This window comes from Cottoperca gobio, chromosome 21 (assembly GCF_900634415.1).
Source record: "Cottoperca gobio chromosome 21, fCotGob3.1, whole genome shotgun sequence".
NCBI classification, from domain to species: Eukaryota; Metazoa; Chordata; class Actinopteri; order Perciformes; family Bovichtidae; genus Cottoperca; species Cottoperca gobio.
In genome coordinates, this window is record NC_041375.1 from 10,042,800 (window position 1) to 10,050,061 (window position 7,262).

At 38.6% G+C, this 7,262-nt stretch overlaps 1 protein-coding gene across 2 annotated transcripts in view; it reads right to left on the reverse strand.

Annotated features, from left to right (window-relative positions):
* The window catches only part of thsd7ba (thrombospondin, type I, domain containing 7Ba), a 156,590-nt gene extending 155,964 nt beyond the window's left edge, over positions 1 to 626 (reverse strand). For both annotated transcript variants that reach the window (XM_029459384.1, XM_029459383.1), the window contains exon 1: positions 450 to 626. The gene's annotated coding sequence lies outside the window, so the exon portion shown is untranslated. The remainder of the gene's footprint in view (positions 1 to 449) is intronic.
* Positions 627 to 7,262: the final 6,636 nt, after the last annotated feature.

Below are 7,262 nucleotides of genomic sequence, written 5' to 3' on the forward strand. Positions count from 1 at the left end.
ACTCTTAACTCACTTCCTACCACCAGCTTTGATCAGCAAATGCCCATTGGCGTGTCTGCCTTGTTCTGCCACTGTATCTTTCGCTTTCCCTCTGCCTCTTTCTCTATCTATGTTTCTGTATGATGCTCTGTTTCCTAAATGGACCTCTCAGTGACACTTTTATAATTGAAGCCAGATTCCTGAAGTCGTCCTTGTCACAGTTTACCAGCAAATAAAGCACTAATAAAAACACCTTTGGGTGCCTTACTAAAGGTATGAAACAACTTAGCTCCCACTGCCCCGCACCCGCAATTTGACTCTACTTCAAATTCATCACGACAAAACAGAGCAAGTAGAAACTAGAAATGTAGAAAAATCAATTGCACATTGGAGAGCGAGCAATAAGGTTTTCTATTTTCAGTTTAAGCCCCTCAGTGCAAAGTGTCTAAAAAAAACAAAAAATGTCTTACCTGGGTTCTTGGCGCGGCTGCTGCTATGTATAACAGATCCTATCTCTGCCTTTGGGACAGAGTCAAAGAGAGAGAGAAAGAGAAGGGGAAGAAAGCAAAGAGAGAGGAGGGGCGAGAAGAGGGACCAAGAGCGCAGATAAAGAGAGGGAGAGAAACCAGTGAGAAGGCGAGAAAGTGTCTGTGGACACAGAGAGAAACACTGACAGAGAGGAGAGAGCAGTGTCAGTGGTTCTCTCACACAGCGCTGCATTACACTGAAGGGGATGTGCATGGCTGTGGGAGGTGGTACTTCTCAGTCAAATGACATCTGCCTCTCTCTTAAAAACCATTGGCTGGGAGAGATGATTTTCTAATAAGCCATCCCTGTTGTCTCCAAGTGAACACACCCCCTCCTTTTTCCCGCTGCACATGCATACAGAGATGTGTGGACACTCACTCACACACATACGCACGCACATATATTATTTTACTGTGCAGCCTCTTAAGATTGTCTTTGCCGCCCCTATTGTCTTCTCTCTACTCTATCCTCTCCCGCAGCACTTTCACATCTTTCCATAGGTCATTTCCTGTATGTGCATTGTCATTTTTTACAATTGTTGCAGGAAGTGTTTTTATCTTGCAATTGCTTCGGTTTTCGATTGTGCCTTCTTTTAAAAAGGGTATTTCGAGCCTTTTCCAGTCGCTTTCAAAAACTGAAAAACAATGGTTGGCTTTTCATCTTCTATATAATGTATAGACATATCTTTTGAAAGTATGCCATTTTTCAGCCAATTTGGACAGAACTACTCTTGGTATATAATGGCCATGATTACACTGAACATCTATATTGGAATAAAAGCACTCATTGCTTCCAATTCCCTTCAGCGGATGCTTAAGTGGCAGAGATGTGTTAGAGCTTATAATGTTGGTAGTTTGACTGTTGATCAGGTTTGGTCCAGATTCAACATATTGACTTAGGTGGTCAGTAATTATATTTAACAAATTAGATCAATTAGATGTAACCAATTGACCAATTAAGGTTAATTGGCAAGTAACCACTCGGATTAATTTTTAGATGTGTTTCAACAGTCTCAGTATTTTAAATGTGTGGGAGGTAAAAAATTATGGAATTCTGGATATCAGTGCAATTTAAAGAATTTGAGTAGTGTCATTGAATGAGTGGGATTATACAGCAGTCATTATTGCCCACTCACAAAGCAATTGTTATTGGAAGATCTGGGGGTGGAAATATGTTTTAATGCCCCTCATGAGAAGAAATGTTAGGCTTCAGGTATGTGGTGAGGAGAGCAAAAATGTCTTGAAAATGGCAATATATTCTAGGAACATTATTTGGTGTCCCTGCCCCCAAATATCCAAAATAACAAATCATACAAGTTTAATTGAGGTAGGTGAGTTATAGTTATACTGTTGTCTTCTAATCTCCTATTCTGTGTCTTCTGTCTTCCAAAAAAAGAAAATCTATGGCTGTCTTTGTCTTAGCAGAAGATGGGCAAAATAACAGAAGTAACCAATCTATTGATTTCCAAATTCAGCATCAGTCTTGAAACCTAAAACCTAATTCAAAAGGGGAACAGACTCGCATATTATAACATCAGTAAACCATGAAGGAATAAATTGGAAGAAGAAAAAGTGGTTGCAAGTCAAAGCTTAACAATAGGGATGGTTCGGCACTTAACATCATGATGATGCTTTTAAGGCGCAGCCTTAAGTACCACACAATTGACAAACCTGGTCTAAGAAGCATCAAATCTGTCATCCCATTCTGTATGTTATACTTCTGTATGGCTTTTGCTTTTAGAAAGTCAAAGGATGCGTACAACCCACAATGGCTGCTGCCAACTGTTAAACATAATGGGGGATTCGCAATGTTGTGGGCAGCCACACGAATTACATGGCCTTTACTGTTGTATAACAACCAAGCAATATGAGACCACCTTATGGTAAAAACACTATTCCCTCAATGATGATGATAATCACTAAACAAATTCAAGACTGGTGATGTGAGTGAAACATCTTCATCTTCATTCTTCTGATCTCAAGTCTTAGTGTAGTATTTAGCATATCTGTTTACAGATTTTACACACAAAAAACCCACAATTCAAACGCTGTGTCAACACACATAACAGTTGAACTATCTTGAACAAAACATTGGATTCCTACCACCACAAACACTTTGCCTGGAGGACTTGATGCATATACATCTGAAGATTGCTTCTCAAACTGTTTAAAAAGCATCAAAGATGAATTTCGATTGTGCAATTTAATTTAATTCTATTCAACACCAGCCAGTTTGTGGTCCCATATGGCAATTCCAAAAACTAATTTGTGTTTTATAATCTGCCATCCTTATTGTTATTGTATGGTTAAGTTTATGTAAATAAAACTAGTTGGTTAAGGTCATTGTCATGGTCAATGTTACTGAAAGATTGCCTGTATGGGTCAAAGCAACCAACCCTGACTGCTTGTAGGATATAAAGGTCTCTGGTGTTCAGGTCATTTTAAAAGTTTGAACACACAACCACTGCTGTTTCTCTGATAATGGGGAAGTATGGGCTTCTTTGTGGCCACAGTTGCCTGATTAGAACTCTTCAAGACTGCAGGCAGGCTCAAACTGGGTCTGTTTGACATTTTACGAATTTTCAAAAAGAACAGAATTTGACAATGCCAGATGAAGATCTCTGTTAGATCGATATGTTGCTCTGTTAAATGAAATGTAATGGGAGCCATCAGTTTATGTGAGGATGATTTGTCTGTCTTTTGACTTAGTGTGTTTTAATGTTTTTTGATCCAGCCCTTGTAAACATCTTTGGATGTGTGTGTGCTCTACATACGTCTTTGACAATGATTCCCAGCAAAGCCTCGCCTGACATCTACATGACTACCTGTACACACCTGTGTTGTTGGGCAGGGCTTTTAACAACTGGCAATGTTTCTATACATTTCAAGCATGCCATCATCAACTATTACTTAAGAATCCACCCAAATTTGATCTGTAGAACAATCTGTAAATGAGTACAACATCCCTTATTGGCCAAGGTTTGGGAGAAAAAGCCACACACATAACACTGAGACAACTGTAGAGTTAACAGTGATTTGCTTTTAGCTGCTGATGTAAGGAAATCCTTAGTAGTATCTCTTTCAGACTGTACTGCATTATATCCTCCTCTAATGCCTTAAACATGTTTTTTACCTACAACCTAAAAGACATTTTGAGTTTCTATTAAAAATGCATGGTCCTCTGTAGAGTGCATGTACTAGTTTGCAGAGCTTCCTCCTTAACTGTCACTTAAACTATCTATGAATTTCCTGTAGTGGAACCAAGACAAAGTTATAGTTATCAGTAGTGATGCGTCCATCCATGTCGAGGCTTCGAAGCGTGTGTCGAGTAATCGTGGAAGATTTTTGTGAAGCGCGTATCGACGCTTGTGTTGATGACGTATGTGATGACGTTCGTAGTCTCGCGACTGATTCAGGAACAGGTTTGCGGATTTGGCGTGCGATTCAAAATATAAGGGGGAGCGAATCCGCAATTGAGCCCCCTCATAATCAACACTTTATATAACCGTGAATGTGTGGGTTGTTGTTGTCGTAGTATGCATTGTTGCTGTTGAGTTGTTGGTATTGCGTTTGTATTGGATCATTATGGAGCCAGCCAATAGCGAAACAATTGTTATGCACGCCAGAATCATCTTCCTTGTGAGCAAGTAAAGATACCAAATCTAAATCTACATTTTTACATTTTAATTTACATCCAACGTGTACATTCCACATCCCTGGTGGCGCAGCTCGTAGGGCAGGCGACCAACATTCAAATGCTTTCCGCAGCGGCCCGGGGTTCGAAACAGACCTGCTGCTATTTGCTGCATGTCATTCCCCTTCTCTCTGTCCAATCTTAAACTGCATTATCATTTAAGGCGTATAAAGCCCACATCTTTTTCCAGGCACTCTCTTCTCAATAACACGTAATAACATCAATCTTTATTTTTAAATAGAACATTATATTCAGTCTTAGATGTGTGTGTCAAAGAATCTTCAGGGCAAAGATACTTTACATCCACTGCAGCCTTGCACTTCGCCGGTTTTACATTTATTGTCCACTTGATGGCGCAGTAGAGCAAATGAAACACCATAAAGCTTCGGCCCATGAGCTAACAAATTGGATGGAAAGCTTCAATGCTTCATGAAGCTTCATCTCGCCATCACTAGTTATCTGCCCTGACACAGATTTTGACCATATTTCAAATAACATGAATGATGAAACTAATACTGAATAATTAATAATTAATAATTTTCAAATAAAAACCATGTTTTCAAAGAGAGCAGTTTGCAAATTGCAAACTACCTGCCTGGAAATACAGGCTTTATGTTTATTGTATATTTGTAAAATCTGCGGACTGTCCCTTTAAACAAAACATCACATTTTATTTGTCAGTAATATTTTATAAAATGTATACAACTAACGTCTCTTTCCTATTTGTATTCCATATATTGTAATTCATTAGGCTTAATAATGACCAGATGGATTGAGGCACCACCTTTGTTCTCTTTCTGAATCAATTGTACAGTTTGAGTATTTTACTGTTGGGACACAAGCTTATCTGTTGGCTGTTTCATGTCCTCCATAATTGCATTTTTGATGGACTCCTTTTGTTTAACCCATACTTTTCTCTCTGACCCGTTGTAGCGTAATTGGCTGACCAAGTGATAACCCCCTTGAATTCTTGTCATTCTGCCCTGACATCCCTCTGCCACTTCATACTTTAATCCAAAGAGAAATATAACCTAGGATAATTGGAATTTTTTTCTTTCTTCAGCATCCGTCAACTTGCCTTACTTGCTCTTCCGAAAGAAGAAACTTTCCTTTTGACAAGAACCACAAAACAGCTGACCCATCATGCAGTAAGGGTTTGTAGTTTGTTATAAACGAAACAACACTAATTAATCTGACAGCAAATGAGCCTTTACCTCAGATGTATTCATGTAGCGACAAAATAGTTTATCATTTCCCAAAAGACCAAGTTTACTAATTTATGAAATGGAAAGCTTATTCAGACAAAGCTCTCGTCCTTGAGCAGTGGGAGAAAAAAAAATCGGAGCTGACCTCCAGTGTTGTCTTCCCTCTTCAGTTGTTATCACAAAGAATTTCATTTTGAGATTCACATGCGACAAGGCTGTTGTACTCTGTAGTGCAACAGCAAAAAATGCCTTTCTTGAGGTTACCGCTTCACAAAAGGGAAAATTGAGAGTCCCATAGTATTTCCCCTAGCTACACAGATTGGAAAACACTCTCTGAATAATCAGTCACAAACTGAATAGCCACAGACCAAATCGAAATCTAGGGATGGCATTAAACCTGACAGTAAATTCAAATTACGCTGCTGGGGCTGATAGCTGACTCTCTGTATCTCAGCATCTGGATGCTCCTTTCCAAACATGGAATCACACATAGTACTATGGCTGGCTGGCTGCAGTTTGCTATCTGATTATGCGTTATATTTAAATCTGTTCTTTGCAAGTACCAATCAGGCTTTCCATCATGTTGCCTGTCTGTTCGCCTTTGAAGTATTTAACCTCACATGTCAGTGTCAGTCAGAGGCAAGCTCCTGAAGCCGTATCTTAAAATGGTTGTGGTTAAATTCACTTATCATATTAAGTACTGTTGGAACCCATTGCTATCAGCTTCTACATGCAATGGAATATCTCATTAATTTCACTCCAGCTATGGTGAAGGAGATAGCTTACCATTTACTTTTGAAATAGAACATATCACCGACCCCCTGACATTTACTGCGGTAATTAAGCTCAAACAAGGCAGCATGTAAACACAAACTATTTGCTTAAAAGTATAAGAAATAAAGGGGTAAGAGAAAAAACTAGGTGTAAAAAAAGCCCTGTTATTTTGAACATTTACACAGAACCAATCACTCCAAAAGTATAATGGCATGTAATTCAGTTTCTCATTCAAAATCCTGTTAAATAAAAGCAATGGATGGTTTTAAATAAGAGTGCATTACTTTATGAAACTGTTAAAAGTCGCAGTAAAATGTCAATCAAAAGTGGTTTTAAAAAAAACATAAAAGCTGTCAAGAGTACACTGTTAAGGAATAATATTTGATGAAGTCATTACATGGCAGGTAAAAATATGTAATTATGAACCATTTCAGGTATTTCACCATTTATCAATTTTCATAAAACCTTCCATTGATGCAATTGATCAGATTTTCCCAGGTGTGATTAATTAACTTAGTAAAACATAGAAACATGGTTTAGCTTAGTTTTGGTTTCTTTGGAAAGTCAGTGGCGCTTTTGTTGTTGCTATTAATGGGTATGTTTTCATAATGCTACTATAACTTTGGATGAAAAGGATATGTTGTGATTGATTGTGTGAGAGCACAGACTTTATAGGTCTGTTGATCTGTATGTAATGGGATGCGGCCGGTTAGTGAGCACTGCAACACGTGTGCTGTCATCGTGTTGTGATTTTGTGATGATTGAGCGAGACCACCAACGTGTTTAGACGGCAAAGAGTTTGCGATTTTGGGCTCACTGATCTTGGGGAGGAACTGACAGTAGATAAACTGCGACTCGCTTGATGATGCGCTACATTTTGTCCTTGGACTAGACAGTCATGGTGAAGATGATGATTGATTCTGTTATGGCTGTGTAAAAATGAACTAATGCTAGCCTGGAGAGGTCAAACTTCTTCTGTAGCCATGCAAAGAACATACCATTAGTCTAAAAAAGGTGCTCATGGTTTTAAATATGATGTTATAAATATTTGAGATGTGTATACTTTACTTGAGTCTTTTCTTT